Source organism: Rissa tridactyla, chromosome 3, assembly GCF_028500815.1.
Source record: "Rissa tridactyla isolate bRisTri1 chromosome 3, bRisTri1.patW.cur.20221130, whole genome shotgun sequence".
NCBI lineage: Eukaryota > Metazoa > Chordata > Aves > Charadriiformes > Laridae > Rissa > Rissa tridactyla.
Genome location: NC_071468.1, coordinates 757,368 through 776,034, shown reverse-complemented (window position 1 = coordinate 776,034; position 18,667 = coordinate 757,368). Strand labels below are relative to the sequence as shown.

The 18,667-nt window shown below is 41.4% G+C and overlaps 1 protein-coding gene across 7 annotated transcripts in view; it reads right to left on the bottom strand.

Moving 5' to 3' along the window:
- The window catches only part of CCDC85A (coiled-coil domain containing 85A), a 173,072-nt gene that overhangs the window by 32,184 nt on the left and 122,221 nt on the right, over positions 1-18,667 (bottom strand). For all 7 annotated transcript variants that reach the window (XR_008465255.1, XR_008465252.1, XR_008465256.1 and 4 more), the window contains one exon: positions 382-556. The gene's annotated coding sequence lies outside the window, so the exon portion shown is untranslated. The remainder of the gene's footprint in view (positions 1-381; positions 557-18,667) is intronic.

The window sequence follows — 18,667 nt, the reverse complement described above, 5'->3', positions numbered from 1 at the left end:
TTTTCCTACCTAGGTAAAGCTTTTCACTCCAGATGTGCCTGTGGTGGGATGCTGCTCGCTGCAGCACGTTGTTCAACCCAGAACTGGCACTGTGCGGCCTTGCTATGTGGGAGAAAGGGAATCACTCCGTTGGTTCACCCCTTTTTAAAAGAATATGTCAGACTATAATCCTATAAAAAAAAAATTACTCTATCAAAGTGCGTGTGTTCCAGAAGGAAAAAGCCAATATTTATATTCTAGCTTACAACTCACTGTTAAACCGCAGCACTAGCTATAAAACTGAACATAAACTATAGAAAACACACTTTATAGTCACTATAATTTGGATTTGGATCTAAACGTAAAGCCCAGATGGAGGGGGAGGGAAAAAAATAATCTCACCAGAAGCCGCTTGCTGGAGGACTCTAGCCAGCACCTTCCACTGAAGACTCACTGGTGGGTGATGATAATTTTGTCTTCCCCATCGCTGATGCTGCTGCCACAGTGGATGTCAGCGAGGAAGTAAATCTGGTCCTTCACAAGGCTGTGTGTCGAGTGAGATGAAGTTCTGCAGAAGCTGTAAAATAAAACATCACAAGGGAAACTGGTGACTAAATTTTAACATTATTGTTTGCTATTACCACTTACACTCTAAATGCTCTGTATGATGATCCACTTCGGTTGCTAAATTAGCTTTTTCAAGGGGGATTTAATTTGTGGAAACCAAAACAAAACACCAGCTTGACAGATCTTGAGGGCTTAAAGATTTTAATGATACAAAAATAAGCTAGAGTTATCATAGCTTGATACGCATAGCTCATAAACCTTCCAAAATAATTTGCAACAACTGTCAGCAACTATATCAGATCAAAGGAGGCTTCTAGACTGATGTGCAATTGCATAACTCTTTCTATTAAATATTAAGACGATAACTAGGAATGCATCCTGGAGCTACGTGCATACAGGGGTACAAACATACACATATATAGATCTATATCTAGACATAAATATAGATACATACCCATGCACATCACTCCAAAATACCTATAGTTATATCTCTGCATACCTATATGTACACACTGACATGTATTTGTGTTCATACACGCATGAACTTAAAAGTCATATCCATTTGGGATCAAATTCTACACAGTAACCAATTAGACATTTTTCTCCTAAGCAATACTGTGAGTACTAATGTGGTTTCTTTTTCCTAACAGTTAAGACTGTCAACCACTTCTAAAAACTGCTAGCTAGTTCAAAGGAAATGTGTTTTTTTGATGCGTCGGTTACTTTCATTCTCATGATTGTCAACAGATAGGTGTTGTATAACACATTTATTTCCAAGCCATAAGCCATAATTTCCAGCATCTGTATATGGCAGCACGGCAGTGCAGCCAGTGACTGACAACAAGTGACAAAGTTTTATTGCGAACAGATTACGTTTCAGACACTTTATCACAGTGAAATATCCACCAGAAATCAATACAAATAGCCATGTAAATCAAATCAAAATGGGTCTTAAACGAAGACCTATAAGCCAAAGATATGAAAGTAGAACTTCCTGATTATCCCAAATCCTGTTGTAATTAACACTCCTAGTCTGGCTTTATTTTTGTTTTTCATCTCCTGCCTGTCATTTTTTTGAGGTCTCTATCGTGATGGGAGTGATTTTTAAAATGAATGGGAAATACAGAAAAAGAAACCATTTCCAGTGCTCTGTCTGGTTAAAGAGGTTCTTCTGATTCATATTAGCATCTTTGTCATGTAAGCGGTCAAAATCCTTGTCAGGGTGTTAGCCAAGGAGCAGACGGGTCATCAGTTTTAAATAAGAGATGGGTTCAAAGCATCTAATTCGTCTTTAATTTTCGTTCTCGCAACTTTAATTGGATGTGTGGAAAGCTGTTGTTAACAGCACTTGACGCAGTTTCATAAATCAATTTGCTTCTGCTCCCGCTGGGCAGCACAGTCCCAGCAGCTGACTCTGCCCCTGCGCTTCACCAGTGTCCTCGGCCGGTCCCCGCTGAGCTCAGCAGGGACAGGACTGCACCAGCTTTCCTGCAAGAGCTGCATTCTGGGACCACCAGCTTACCCCAACCTTGCCCATATCCGTAAGAAATGGTACCAGGATTCATGGCAGTCATTTTCAGCACCGAACTGTTTACATAAGGAAGAAAAAGAGACAGGAGACATGTACCAGAAAGGATGATGATTTTTCATGGGTGCATTTTTTTGAATTCGAAGTCGAGTGGCCTTAAATGAAGCAGAAAACAAAAAATTATGCTCCCTTCCAGATTTGTTAATCTCTCCAAAAGATGACTTAACCCATTTCTTTTCACTTCATCTCAGACTAATACTGTGATTCTAACAGAAATCATAACTTAGGGCAGAATTTCAAGAGAAACGGTCAGCTGCTTCTCTCACCAGCATGTTTTCCTATCAAACACAGTTCCTTGGCTGCTAAATGCCTCCAAAATCAGCCTGATGCTGAGGCTTTAAAATTATGATGAAACAGAAAAGTAGAGCAGACAGGGAAAGGAAATTTCTTGCACACAGTCATCATTGCCACTGCAGTCAGTATTAAAACGTAGGCTGCTTCCAGCGCCAGCAGAGGTGGGCTGCCATCCCAAAGCCAAAGCCCTGCTTGGTTTTGAGTCTCATACCAATGCAGAACGGGGCGGCTTGTGCAATTGCAAAAGCTGTTACGGACTTCTAAATGAAACATGTTAACAGTAGATGTGCTTATATTCCTTTTCTTCGTGTTTTCCTCACTTGGAGATTATTTTTTATTATGTAAAGCATATTGTTAACTGCTGAATTATAGGTGATCTGACTTTCACTCACACAGTACATGGGTTTCCATTGGGTCTACACTGAGAGACAATAAATTTGTCTCCAAGGCTTCTAGCTGGCCAAGTTTGCTCTATGGCATCCAAACGTCAACTTCTGCTGCAAAATGGTAGATTTTTCATTTTGATTGAAATACAGAAGCATATCATCAGAACTCTTTTCCCTGAATTTAGTTGCATTTTTTTCTTTCAATGTGTTTTATGTCAGTAGACAACAATTACATTGTCAAAGCTGTATGCAAACAGACACAAAGTACGCAAAACCTAGATAATATAGCAGCTGCTATAAGTTTGCAGTCAAACTGTGCTAATCAGTCCTGGCAGTTGGAAATTACTTTTTCCTGTTATTCAAAGGAGGTAAAAAGTAGAATTTACATTGTTCCTGTTGCTATTCCAGATTCCTTTATGGTTAGACCTGCACAGACTTGAGAGAGCAGGAAAAATCAAAGAAAGCCTGATAAGCCCCAGTCATTCAGCTCATACAACAGTATTATTTCTTGCCGTGTATTAAGATCTTCCAGCTGAAGAGCACATAGGCCTTCCTGTAAAAAGAGTGAAGGACTGCCGCTGACCTCCAGAATTTCTGATTTTGCAGATTTTTGTCACTGGATTGTGCTGCAGGAGACAGCTCCAAAACTCTTGAACAGGGAGCTCCAGGCAGCTCCTAACTTTCAAGACAGATTTCCAGCAAACGCTCTCTCTGCCACAACAGCTTCTCCAAGGACAATACAACGCCAGGGACAGGCTAGGAGTGAATCCCAGCTGCTTTGACATCCTAGCAGAGAAGGAGGCCAAGGTCCTTCTCAAAAACAGCAGTCACTTCAGATAAAAATGTTTGTAACTTTGGGAACAGTGGCATTCTCCAATATGTGCTGACTGTCAGGTTCCGCGGGAGTCAGTGAATAACGGCAGCTCTTCTGATATGCCATCAGTCTATCTTATTACAGCATTGATTTTTGCTACGCCTGACATCCCCAAACTTGCTCCTAAAAGAGGCACAGTCTTCCTATTTTTAGATACACTGTCAATATTTTTTTTCCAATATAATTTCTGCCTGGTTTGATCCTAATTAAGCACCTAAGGTGCACTTTCCAGGTTACGTCAAGAGGAAAATTCCCTTTGATCAGTATTTTTTCTTGTCTGCAACTGCCAGATTTAGTCTGAAATTGAAACAAGCTTCCAGCAACATACCACAACTGGGCGTAGCTAGGGCTCAGCTACATCCTTTGTGGTCTTCAAGAAAGAGAAGACTGTCATGAATTAGGACTCACCTGGTTGTGGCACCGACAGCTGGCGTCTCTGCTCTTATGAATTATTTAGATTGTTGCATTTACAAGATAATTGCAAAGATATACATAATGACAAACAAAAAAACATATTTGACCTTTGAACATGTAATAAGTTAAAGCACATCTGCAGGAATGAAAGACACATAAACTACCTCATGCTGCTAGAAGAATCTGTAATACTTACAGGAAGTGATGCTCACTCTTGCAGTGTTCACCAGTCCTTGCATTTAACTGTGCTGCAGCTTTCATTCTTTACAGAAACCAAGGATCTTCCCGGGATCATTTAAGCAACAGCCCACAGCTTATCTTGCTTTGAATAATGCCTTTTCCCTACCTGTGTGCATCACTCACCTAAAAGAGTTTACTCCCTAATTTAGATGCTAACTTCACTGTCTTTAACACACGCGTTAGTCAAAGGAAAAACTACCAAAATTCAAAGAGGCAGCCCCTCCAGCCTGCCAGGGAGCGGGCTGTAGGCATCAGCACTCATCAGCCCAAAGGCCAAAGAGAGTAACTGGCTGAAACTGCAGGAAAAAAAAATTCAAGGAAAATATTAGGAAAAAACTTTCTGACTGTAAGAACAGGACGCCTGAGACAGAGAGCTGTAAAGTCTTTATGTGTCTTTAGCAGGTTAGAAAGATGTCTGTCAGGATGACACAAGTAAAATAAATGCTTCCCTGGGGCTTGGTAACATCCTGAGGTCTGTTCATGCTGGATGGTTCATGTCATAAAGATCAAGCTTATTCAAACTACATCCATGTAGGAATTCGGACAGGAATTTTGCAACCGTTCATTCCTGGTCGTAGATAAATTCTTTAATGACCCCGAGGAGCAAGTTCCTGGGTCCCCTTGGTGTTTAGTAAAGCCTCAGCTGTGAGGTAGGAGCCCTCCTCTTTGCACTGGTCGTTCGCTTGGTTCCTTTGGTTCAGCTGCAGGGTAGGCAATCCTCTTCACTTGGAGCAATCCACCTGCTAACAAAACCTGAAGGAGATAAAATCGGCTTGAGGAATGAAGCTGGTTTGCAGCTCACCTTCATTGTTATCTGGGATCCAGGCTGACGTTTCCTTTAATAAGAAGGTTACCATTTGTTGAGCAGGTCTTTGGTGATGAGCTTGAAGTATCTCCCCCTCCCCTCCCTTCCTCGTCCCCCATCAGAGTAATGAGGAGGGCTGCCTGGTGTGACTTTATACGACTTGTATTTCCCTAAGCACACAGACACAACATATCAGAATTTATTCCAATATATCATGAGCACCAAACAAAAATGTTTTCCTTACATTTCTCCCCTACTGCTTACATATTCTGCTTTCTAACCACTCTCCTCTACATACCACTATCTCCAGGCTCTTTTCAGCTGATGGATGATGGGAATGAAAAAGAACTCAGACTCTCAGGTATTCATAAATATTCCTCAGCCCTTCAGCCATCCTGGCTGCCTCTGGCCACTCCACCTCCGAAAAATGCAAACAGCTTCCCACGTTCTTCTCCGGACAGTCTGGCAGGTTGAGAGATGTATGCTTGAAACAGCAAAAGGTCAAGTGCCATGTTTCAGCTGCAGTCAGGTTTGTGAACAAAGCATGCAAGAAACACACCGGGACAGCTCCATTTTGGCTCTTAAAGCGTGTAAAGGTTTAGTTGTGGGGCCATTGGGGTTTTATTTAATCAGAACATTTTTTTACCCTTCGGAAGGGGAAGTTGTGGCGAGGCTATTGACATTTCTGTGAATGATCTGAGCATTACTAACAAGATTGCTGAATCATTACCACGGTTAGTATAATTCAGGTTCAGATGTCAAAGCTATCAATTTTTCAAACTAAGGAATGGGGAAAGCTCGCATTTGTACAAAGCTGTAGAGACTAAAGGGAAAACAGTGCTTTTAACTTTCACTTGGTGATCTCACACCCAGGGAAAAAGAAGATGAACTGGCCATGGAAGAGACAAACAAAAAGACCTTCTCGAAGCAGGGAGCTGTCACCTTCATCCCAGGTCTGAACTTCCCAAACCACTGCTAGAGAAGGGGAGACCTTGAAGGAGTTGCAAATGAGTATAACACTGAGGTAACAGACCTCAGACCTTTGCGGGTTTTTATCCTTTCTTGAGACTAATCAAATTTGTTCCTGGCATAATGCTATGAAAGTCACCCCAGGGAAGAGTTTGGACTCTTGGCTGATCAAGGTTTTAATATAAAATGACATTTTTGCCTTTGAATTTGCCGTTTCAGACACCACAATGAAGGGAAAGGGCTAAAAAATGCCAAGACAACAGTTCTTAATAAATGTCTTGCTTTTTTCCACCCCGAGTTCTGTTAAAAATAAAGCTATTATAACTAAATTTTGAAAATGTGTTATCTATACCAGTGGGGTTTTTTTGCAGTTTTACTGCCAAGTATTGCAGCTTCACAGCCTAATAGGTCTTCCTCTCACTGACCCACTGCAAACCAGGGTGAACCCCTGGTCTTGAGCCAGAGCGTCATTAATTCGTGCTCAGCACTGTCCAAGCCCCGTTGTCCTCCCTGGGGAAAAGGGCATGTGCCCTCCATTCCTCGTTAATGAATTTCAGTTGCTTCTTCGTCCAACTTTGTTGCAGGTATTCGTAGTAAATTATGGTAGACATTCTGATGAAGCTAAAATGAAAAAGTATGCCATATTATCACACGCAAAAAATGTTGCAGTCATCTAAATCATGGAACCCATTGTTATTTCCCTTTGTTTTTTAACTAGTTCCAGGTAACTTTTCTTGTGTTGCTTGTGTTATACTTTCCAATTTGTATTTCGGTCAGCATGATGCACATTAAATGCGCTAACAGGAAATAGGAAATCACTGGACTATGATGACACGGCAGGTTAATAATACAGGTTCCATGTGCCGAAATTCATTCCTAATCCGTATTCTCAGGAAATAGAGCCTTCTGAGTGGTGGCATTGTTCAGGAATTTACTGTGCCAAAGACACATGACCGTTTGATACATCTGTCACGGGAACAATCTTTTCCTGATGGCTACTTTGTGTGGCTCCGGCGATATCTGGTAGGTTTCTAATGACAGAAATAATTGTAAAAATGATAACGTAAGACCCATAGCAAAAATACTGAAAACATACATGTCTTGTGTGGAGATATATATAGTGGGAGGAGATCATCCACCAGATCCAGCACTGCAGACTGTTTCTCATCCCACAGTCCAATATAATAAGCATTTGAGACCCCCTATTGCGAGCAAGTACTTAAAGATTAACATTAAAGGAAGAATAAACCTTTCCAATCAATTGTGAAAGTAAAAGCAGCAGTGAAGCAACAACAGAAATTGAAGCACAGCTAGAAGAAAATTAAAAACAGCTCCCCCAGAATACCTGTTTTAATTAAACATTAGTTGGAAATATGTGGATTAAAATAGGAATGATATTTGAATTAATAAAAGAGCAGCAAAATTATTCAGGATTTTTTTTCTTTGAATGATGGCCTAATTTACTGAGATTCGAGGCACGTTTGCTGTCTAGACAGACCAGCTTTACAGGGACACTTTGTGAGAACAGCTCTGTCTGTAGCTATGGTTAATGCAGCACCTTTTGTGAGCTGACTTACTTCGTTGATCCAGAGTGTCCAACCAAGCTACCAGCCACCTGTGTGGTTTGGGCGGTAAAAAAATAATGCATGGAATTTTTTTTAAGTGTTAACAAGTGTACAAAATGAATTGCAAGAACATCTCGGTATCTGGAAAGCCAAAAGAAGATGCTGAGTTGTGTATGGCAGTCAGGAGAGAAAAAGAACCTTGAAATGCATCCAAAACATTTCTGTGCTGGGGAATTTTTCCAACGCTGCTTTCAGTTCCAAACTTATATACGAATTGAAAACACCACAAAGCCCCAGAAAACAGCAAGATACAGTGAGATTAAATATAACGTAAGAGCTATTTAAAATTATTAGAACAAACTAAAATTAAAGATAAGGCCTTAAATTCATAGCATCAAGTTTATGTCAACCGTATCTTTCCATATTTTTAAGGTCATTTTTCTATGAGCTAAACATTTCATTAGGGAAGTGTTGTAAAGCACTAAACTGGGCCACAAGTACCATATCTCACACATGCTGGTGTTGGACTGAGTTCATTTACATTGCCATAGAACAGGAGACCTTTGGCGGCAAGGTGATAAACACAGACTTAGTATTTTTAATAAATACAAACGTAGTATTCTTGTCCGTCTATTTGTTAATGCCATTCACTGATATGTCATGTAAGAATAATGTAGCCCTTTCTGGAACCACGTTATCAGTTAATATTTCTACCTCTGCCCTCACAATCACTTCACAAAGCTTTGAAACCACAGGCCCCTCTGAGGAGGCTCCAGCTCACCAGCTCCAGCACACACACAGTGCTTCGTTGTCAACACCTAATTTGCCTGTGCTGTATCATTGCCCAGCTCTGTCAGTCTGTTTTCTGCTGGGTTTTTAAGCACCAGTTTTTCTTTCTTCCATACCTTTCTTCCATACTTTGCTCCACTGGTACCACAAACTCATTTTTCTAAATGTATTGGCTCCTGAGAGTCCCCCTGGGCGAGACCATGTTTTAGCAGCACTGCAAGAAAAGAAATGCAGCCTGATGCTCAAAAAAGCCCCATAAAAATGTTGATGGTCTCAGACTCTCCTGGTATTGAAGATTCATCAGGTTGGTTTTTTTCCATGACAATGTATTTGAATGCAGTATTTTGAAAGTCGAGCAATAGGTACCAATTATATGCTAGTAAAATCTAGTGTCTGCATACAAAATTTACATTGTGGTGGGATGGTATTAAATTTACTGGTATATTGCCAGAACGTGCAGATATTAACCATGTTTTTGCGGTGTGTTGCAGCCTCAGAGGAGGATGTTTGCACACTCCCTTCTCCTTCAACACGCACAAGGAAAGCACACTATGCGCCACAGAGCTGCACTGATGCAGAAGAGCTCAGGAACCAGCATAAAAAAACCCCAACAAAACCAAAACCAAACAAAACAAAGAACACCCACAAAATACCAAGGAATTTCTTTTTAGGGCTGGCAACCACAATTGCAATGTGGCACACCAAAGAAAGCTAGCCAGCTTGGACAGCCTCTGCGGTCTGTTTAGGTGCTTGGAGCTGCAGCTTCGTCTCCCACTTCCTCACTTTCTGTGCTCTTGATGTGAAAAATCATCAATGGTAAAATGAGGGACCATTTTCAGGCTTACATCAGCTCCTTCAAATGTGGATCTCTGGTCTTGTCTAATTTTTAAGAGTAACAAGTACAAACATAGTACAAAATACAAAGATATAAACAGCTGAAAGTCATGAGACTTGAGGCTTCCAAAGACTTTTGAACACAGACGTGAGCTGGTATATTAAGTCACGCAGGCACTTTAAAAAAGCTTATTAGCATCCTGTCCTTGTACAAAGATGCCCTTGGTGTCCTGCTGCCTTAACATCAACAACCAACACCCTATTGCTTTCCATGAGGCACGCTTTCCCTCGCGCTTGCAGCTCAGCCACCACCTGGAGAGGAGTGCTATAAAACACCGAAGAGAAAGCTCACAGAGGTAATAAACCAGTAAGAGAAAATACCCGGGGTGGGTGCACAATACACTGAAACATGTCTATCAAAATAATAACCGGACACAAGTCAATAAATAAGTGCTGATCTAGAATACAGTTCCCAACTTTCACATGTAAAGATGGGTGAAACGCGTTGCCTGGAGGAGCAGGTTATGGGGAGTGGAGGAAACGGAAATTCATACCATATAACAAGAGAGAACTTTCATTTGTTCACTATAGGAGGCAGCTGGAGCCTGCAGCCAGCAGATCTGAACTCAAAAAGGAGGATATGAAACTTAGAAAACAGCAGTGTACTGGAGGGTGTTAGGTAAAATAAAATTACTCTGTCAGAGAACAACTAAAGTAAAAAATAATTCAGGATTAATATTAAATGAAGGCTAGAGAAGTTGGAAAGGGTAAATTCAGCAAAAAAAGTTTGTAAGGAAGGGGCAGTATGTGGTCTGGTGGAAAGCAAGGACAGCAAGTCCGTGTTGGTGCTGTTTCTACATTTTTCATAAACAACTGGAAGCAAGCCTGAAGCAAAGCAAGAAAAATACTATATACAAGAAACAAAGCAAAACCCTCCACATTTAGTTCATTTCAGCTTCACAGAGAATTTGCCCTAAAGAGCAAAATGCCCGTGCCTGTTAAAGCAGCACCAGAGGATAAAGCAATGGTAACAGCAGGAAACAAAACGATAACTGTACTAAAGCGACAGGAGAGACAGTTCGTCTTCCACCAAAGGAGAAGGAGATCCACTTTCCTTATTCTACCATCCCTGCAGCTCCATGGGTTCAAGTGGATTACTTTCAATTTAAAGCGGTGCGGATGAGGGCAGGTTTGCAAGGACAGCAAGGCTGGATAAGGAAGCCATTACAGCAGAGAAGGAGGCCACTTAAGTTTTCCCTCTGACCACCGTGGTCTTGGGTGCTCTCTCAGACACACATCCTTCACACGCTAAATATTGTGTGTCCATCCCTTTCAGTGTCTATCACTCACTTTCGGCTCAGTAACTTTGTGTAATATGAATGTCTTCATAAATCGTCTCATCTGACATCCATGTGCTGGGGAACTCGCCCATGGCTATTTTTCAAGGCAACTTTTGGGAGAAGGTCATAATTGGAGAGCCAAGTACATTGCCCAGAGAAAAAAAAAGGTTAGTTACAGCATTCAAAGAGAAATATTCAAAGCTCCTGCATATGAAAAATTAATAAGCTGACCAAACATTTGAAAGCTGAATAAATAACATTTCCCTAGCAAAAATAAAGCTGGATGATCTGAAACAAAATAAGGGCCTCCATCCAGCAAGGAGAAGGAAAAGATAAGCTGTTTTCCTCTAAACTTCCCCAGCTTTCATTAGAGGTCACACAGTTCAAAGAGGACTGAGTTCAAAAAGGACTTCAGCAGTTGAGTCCAACCTTGATCACAGCGTATTTTCTTGGGAAACAGAAAGTAGGAAATCACCAGTTACATTCTAAGATAAGGTGACACATTAGACAGCACAGGCCTCATCCTGCACCCTGGTATTTGTATTACTTCCCTGTACTGTTCCCTTTGTGTTATGTCCCTGTGCCCTCCGGACAGCGCTGCTCTCCACCCCCTGCAGCCACACAGGCAGCTTGTCCTTTCCAGCCACCTACATAATACCCTGAGCGGCAACAAATACATACACGATTCCCGCATGTCAATGGAAAACTGCACCCACCCCTTACGAAACTGGCCCCACTGCTACACGCACCTCGCAGCAATCTCCAAATTTCTCGCTGGCTCTTGAGCAAGTCCCATAACTGTCCAAAGGAAGAAGGTCTCCCCCTCCTGCCATAAGGTCCTGTATGACCTCTGCTTCAACGTAGAGCAACCAACCAAACTGATCCTCTCTACAACAGTTATGTTAACTATCAAGTGGTTTTCCATGTAGGAAGTAAGTGAAAGGCTCAGAGGAGATGGAAAGACACATCCCACGTAGACAGACTCAGGCAGCTGCAAGTCCTGCCTCAGTGCTTGATCGGGCAGCAACTTTGGAGTTATTTTTTCAAATTATTCTTTTGATTTGAATTACAATTGAATCTTTCATGTTACTGAGCTCAACCTGCGCTTTTAAGTCTTGAACGTTCATACTGAGTCAGGCCTGTCTATAAAAGCAGTGAATTGAATATTCTTATTAGGTTCTTGGGATGCTTTTTTCTCCTGAGTTCAAACAGCGGCAACTTATTATGCAGAAGCTTCTCTCTTGAGCCGCTGGAAGAATCAGCCTTTTGTCAGTACATGGTACCGCCGGCATGCTCGTTTTCCTCACAAAACTCCCTCATTTCAAAATATCAGCTTGACTCACGACTGCATGCTAGATCTGGAAACTGCGTGTATGGCGAGGGTAATGAATATACAATATATGCACAATAACAAACAGCTGATGAGTCATTCCCAAATTTGTCATACATTAACTTCACAGCCAGTCTCCACTGGGGAACAGAAAGGTGGTGCCTGAAAAGAGCTTTAGAAAAACTCAGGGGACACGCTGAACTTTCAGCTTGTTTGCCAAAAGGTATAATTTGGCAACATCAACAATGTTCAGAAAACATCAGGTTAACGCATTTAACTTCTCAAGGTTTTCTTTGCCATAGTCAGAAACTATACAGTCCTACGTAGCTTTGCAAATGAAATAGTAGCTCGGATATGCTTATATAAAGCTGCCCGTAAAATTACCACAAAAACTGAATAAGCCTACAGATGATACTGTCTCAGCCTTCCTGTGATGTGATAGTAATACCACAAAGTAATTTTCTTATTCTTCCATTAAAAAAACCCTCTTTAGCCTTAGCAAGCTGGCAAGTTGAAACCACTAAGACTGAAACACAGCCTGAATTCCCATACAAGCACCAGACTTTGATAAAAATCAGAGTATCCCCACAATTTTGGGTGACAGTATTTTGGTTTAATCCTCCCTTCCTCCATTGCCTGTGTGTCTGAGTATGCATGCACACAAGGGATAATGACAGTATATTACCATCGTGTCATTTTTAGCCACTTATCCTAAAGAAATACCGTTAATGTAAATACACTGCCTAGAAAACCGACCCATTTATTTTCCTCAACAAATTTTAAGCTCAGTGCTCAACTTCAACAAAATCTGTCCAAACGGTGGCAGTCTTCAAGGCATCAGTTGCCAGACATGTGGCAACAGGGAGCTGGCCCCTCCATGGGGCTGCAGGCAGCTCATAAATGCACCAGAAATCAGAAATCCTGGTTTACACAACCATTTGTCAGGTTAGTTTGTTTGGGGACGTTTGCAACTATTTCTGCTTTCCACCAAAAAAATATTTTAACAGAGTAACAGCAGTATTTGGCCTATGTTTCCAGTGCGTAAATACAAAATCTGAAAGGAAACCTTTCTGTTGCCCCAAACACAGAGAACTGATAATGGCAATTAGTTAAAAATGGAGTTAATGTGTTTATTGTTGCTGCCTTTTTTTTTTTTCATGGAAACTCACCCATTGCACTGTAGCCTGATGTTTACCCAGGTGTGCACAGGCTATCTGTGTGTTCAAAGCCACTCCAGCTTCCTAGTGATGCCCCTGTGGCTGAGCTCCTGCAGGTTATCTCATGGATGGTCTGGAAAAAGCCCCCCTCGTGTCTTCTAGCATGGTGTTTGCACCTTGCAAGCTGGTGCCGAACAATGTGATAAAGACTGGTCTTCCCCAAATCTTATTCATACCAGTGCAAAGACTGTTGGGGCACCACCACGTGAGGAAACAGGCCAGGCACCGCCTCTCGGGCCATGCTTTGAACGGTCTCAGTCCTCCTTCTGCAGGTCCGTTCTCACTGAGTGGAGCTGCTGCTATCGCTCCCTCACAGGCTTTGTTTATTTAGTGCCTGAGGATTAAAATAGCTTTATAGAAATAAAGGCTTTTCTTCTGGAACAATTCAAATTAGGATCTATGCTGGAGCACGTAATTACCCTACATGTGCCTGAAATCAAGGAGAGCCAGTCAGATGCCTATCTGTAACAATATGCTATTTTCACAGCATATAATTTTCAGATCACGCACATCAATATTATAAATAGGTTATGAAAGCAGAGGGTATCTTTATTTACATACATTTCTTTTAACTCAGAGAAGTGTTATAATTTCCCTTCTCCTTGGTAAATGTTTTTCTCTCCAAACCTGCATCACGTTCTAATGACTGTATGGCTGCAGTCTGTGTTTGAGACGGATGGCCCATGGCTGCGAAAGCCCTGCTTGCTACAGAGGGGATTTCATTTTGGTAAATTAATTCTAATTGCAGGCATATTTCCTGTGGAGACTGTTGGATGGAAAGCTTGGTAGATTGGAGTAATTTTGTGATTTTAACCAGAAGACATTCCAAACCTGAACATTCACAATTCCCAGAAATATAATGAGATTACCTACTTTAAAAAAAAAAAAACAAACAAGAAAAATCAACAACAACAACAACAACAACAAAAAACCAGCCACACACACAGTTTTCAGGACCACACTGTTTCCGCACCCAATAAGGTTTTGTTTCATATTGATTTGTATCTTTTGGTGGATTGACAGAGAGATCAGCAGAGCCTTTGCCCCCAGCTACATCGATCAAGCTTCCCAAAATAGGACTTTTGGTCTCTAGTAAAAATCCTTATTAGAGTCTTATATTTGGGTTGGACTTTTCTAGTGGATTAGTTCAATCTGCTTCATTTCATTAAATTTGTATAACATAATAATTTGCGAGACTTCTGCTCTTCTTCCTCGTAAACTTTGGCTGGAACTGGCCAATGAGTTTAAAAACTGTAAGCCTACAGAGGAGCAGGAGAGAGGCAAAAAGAGGTTTCTGTCCAGAAAAGGTGACTGAGATAAATGCACACTATGATGACTTTGTCCTCTGGTTTCAGAGCTGCTAGAAAGTACTTGGGTCATGTTATCAATTTGTTCTCAACATGAAGACTTATGGCTTTTTTTTGCTTGTGAAAAATGCCATCTTAGATTCAAAAGCCTCTGGAGCATGATTTCAGGGAAAACACAGAAGAAGCCACAAAATGTTTGAGCACATTATTAAGACTAAAATAGGCATTCCATTGGTGGCATTTGTGCACCCTAGCATAGTAGCCAGAAGCCTGCTCAGCTAAGAGCTAAGTTGTATTTCTAGTTTTGTTTATGTCTTAGTGCTGGGGAGCCTGAGGCTGTTAATGTCAGCGTCAGCTGAAATCACGTACAGTTCTGGAACAATGAATAGTCATTTATTGGGAACTGGTTTAAAACAAAAACTGTCCAAGAAAGCAAAATAATACAAAAAAGGACAAAAAGTAAAGCTAGGCAGGACATGATTTTTTTTTTCTTGGCAAACTAGCTATACTGAGATTTCCATGTGATTAACTTTAAATATAGAGGGGTTTACAGGCTTGTCTTCATGTTTTCATTCCAGCACCTATGAAAACCACATGTGCAAAGGAAAATATAATAAATATGAAACTGGGGTTTCTTTTACTGAGTACCAGAATGATGCATTAGTCGCAATTCCAGATGAATCCATTATGGAAGATTTCCCCACTATTTTTTGGCTTTTCAACTGTTCTGTTGCTATTTTCCTTGAAGTTTGCCCCTGCCTTTTCTGCAATATGTTCCTTGCCGAAGGAGCTTTCAGCCGACGGAGTTTTCTAGAGTGCCCTTACTGCTGTCCTTGCCGTAACGTGCATCTCTCACAGCGGAGCCCATTGCTCTGCTGATGCCAGTGAGTCAGTCTCTGGGCTCAGTAAATGCGTGTCTCTGGCAGCGGGGCAACTAACTCCATGGGAACTTTCTCTAAACAAACTCTTTTAAGACTCAACCTATGCAGAGCATCTACCCACTCACAAATGTCACTGTTTCCTTTCAAGAAATAATGACTGATAATAATAAAGTGAATCAGTGATCTCTTCTGGACTTCGGGAAACATCATCTTCAGGAAGCAACATATTTTGGCAAGTTATCTGGTTTGTGAAGAACAAAGGTACTTCAAATCATGTCACAGAAGTGTGCCTGTAGTGCCAAGTCCCATGTTGAAAATAAAAGCAAAAAACTCTCTTGAGTAGTCTAAACCCTCTGCCGATGTTTGTAAATAAAGACTTGGATCTGTTTTTCAGTTTCGTGTGTCCGTTTTCTGTTGTTTTTTAAAAAAAATTCTGGCAATCAAGCCAAGACCTTCCATTTTAGCTTGACTTGAAACTACTTTTGAAAATTTTCTAAATTACTATTATGGCATTCATAACTTCCAGTGAGCTGAAAAGTAAGTTTCCAAACAGTTCCGATTCAGTTATTGTTATTCTGCACGTCTGGCTATTACAGATGTTTCAGAATTTTCCGCTGGGAGGCTCTGATCACCAGAATGAAATGATCAATTGCTCCAATTTAGCTTTTAAACTGAACTGAATCAGATTCTCCGTGATGTCCTTGTTCATGGGTTTTCAAAACGAAGCCTCTTGGAAGAGGGGGGAGAGACACTTATAATAAGAGGTGGCTGCAACACAGCAGGCCAATTTCCTGCCATTTAACATCACAATAGTGGAGTCACTGCTAATAGCAAATTCAATTTATAAATCCATTAAAACAACAAAACAGCCTGATTTGCTATATAAGAAGTAATGGTTGTGTCCTAGAAGAAAGATGTTCGTTTTGACAAGACAGGGAAGAGAGTTGTTCTTGCGATTACTGTCCTTTTTACCCCCTCTGCTTATACAATACATAAGATTTGTAAACGTTCGTACTTCCAGCGGCTTTCCGGGGCCGGTTTCTGCCCTCAGCTGTTCTTATGAAAACCTGCTTAAATCAAGTATTGAACCAACATCTAATTGAGGGCAGACGCCGACCCAAATGTATTCAAGCAAAAAGACGCAGGGGCTCAGCAGGAATTCCAACAAAAATGGGAATGAGAAGCAGCAAAGGAGGGCCCCCATGTTGCCATGGGCTTTGCGCTCCCAGCTTGCCTTGCCCAAACCCAGAGCGAGGGGTCTCCCCACCTGAGCTGCCAATGCCACAGACTGCCACCAGTGCTGGACGCACGCAGTTCCTGCGGGTATTTGCTCACCAGATCTTATTTATGGTGCCTCACATAGTAGCCCCCGTAGGTAGGGCATGTAAATATTTCTGTAATGCCAATACTTGTACTAATAGTACAACTGTTCACCGAGTCAATTACGGTTATAGATTTTGACTGCAGAGAAAACATTCAACACATTCATTGAATCTGAACATTGAACAGACTCAAAACATCACAGTGAAGATTCTGAAGGCAAATATCGAGAACCCAGATCATTTTATATGTCTTTCAGCAGAAATGTTGAAGCCTTGCAAACCAAATTACAGGAATGAATGATGCAGGCATTTGATAGAGTAATTATTCTTAATTAGATTTTGACAAAATCTTTGGGAGACAGGCATTTGAATCATATGAAGATACATTCTTGTATCAAAATTCACAAAAAATGGCAGTTGCGCTGAAAAGCCAAATACAGCAGTTTAGTGCTAGGAGAGATGATTCCACACAAGCAAGAGGTAAAGAGTCCTGAAGCCACCTCGGCTCTTTCCGTCCCCGAGAAGACTCTCCTGGCCTCAAGGGGTGCGTGTCCAGTGCAGCAGCAGTGGTGTCTTACAGAGTCCTCCTTCCATCCCCTCTGCTAAATCCTCTACGGATATTTCACAGTCACGTTCCCATTTTTCTCACAATCCTGTTTCCTCCTATATGTCCTCCTCATCACGGTATTTGTGTCAGTCTGTACCTCGCCCCACCTTAAAAATGGACGTATTTCCTGACACCTGCAATAAACCAACTCGAGCACTCAACATGGATGAAAAGAAGAAATGACCCTCCTAGTTATTCCAGGTGGGTGCCATGTCTTGTGCTGCCTGTCCCACGGTCTGTAAGCTGTCTGCAAGAAGGACCATTTCCACGTTTTAACAGTAGAGAAAACAGCCTTAGCATGTAACAAAAGCCCAGCAGGTACTCGTTTCTTAGACCTAAACTGCACAAACAGAGATGAGGAAAACTGGAGGAGGAAAAGGGAGATTTTAGTCAGAAAATGAGAAGTAAGAGAAAGGTTCAAGCTTTCCTTCATCCCTGCCCAATGGCAAGGAGGAATTTACCATTTTTTCTTCCACTAAATAGACCCATAATATTATGGAAACTAAAAATAGATTTGACCTGTTCTTAGGTCTTTATGACTGCATATTCTACTTTCCAGTTTCCTTCCTTTATATCTTTTGCTTGAATTAATTGCACAGAGCGGTTGGTTTAATGTGTAGTGTAGCAACGTTTCCCCTTCTTCATGAAGATCCCTCCCCAGGGAACACAGCCTCCTCATCTATTGCTTTTTTGGCTTTGAATAGCTGAGCACCACATTAGCATCCCCTTGACTGGAGCATGGACTGGGGCATCCCTCTGCCACTTCTCACTTTCTTTCATCTGCCTCCTGAACAGCCTTTGGTAATCCTTCTATTTGAAACTTCCTTTTCAAGTGGTTGAATTTCTCTTTAACTCATTTGCGCTATCTGAGGAAGATTAGCACTGGGGAATCAGCCACTTTCACGCTTTCTCTCTCTTTCTCCTGTCTCCCTTTACCACTCCGGAGTCTTAAATACATGGCACTGTTTTTTCACTCCTGAGTATCCCAGTGGTGTCCATCAGCTTTCTCCCACTTTCTGCATTAAGGAGTTGATGGGTACCTCGTGAAACAGCACCTGTGTCATGTTTTTTAATCCAGTAGATGTGCTTTCCCCCAGATCTGAAAACAATACAGCTGCATGTTTGGAAGCCACTTAAGTCAATAATGTGCGATTACTTAGTCCTTCTTCATTTAATGTGAATGTATCTCTGCGTGTGTGTGTGTATTTGTTGCCTAATAATTCTCTAGTGACTCCTGTGAGAGGCAAGGGCACCAAACACACAGAAATAGGAAAGACAAAAGCAGGTAGCTTTGCTCTGCACTTGGTATGTAACACAATAAGCGAAACTGAAATATTTGGAAATCTAGCCCAACACCAA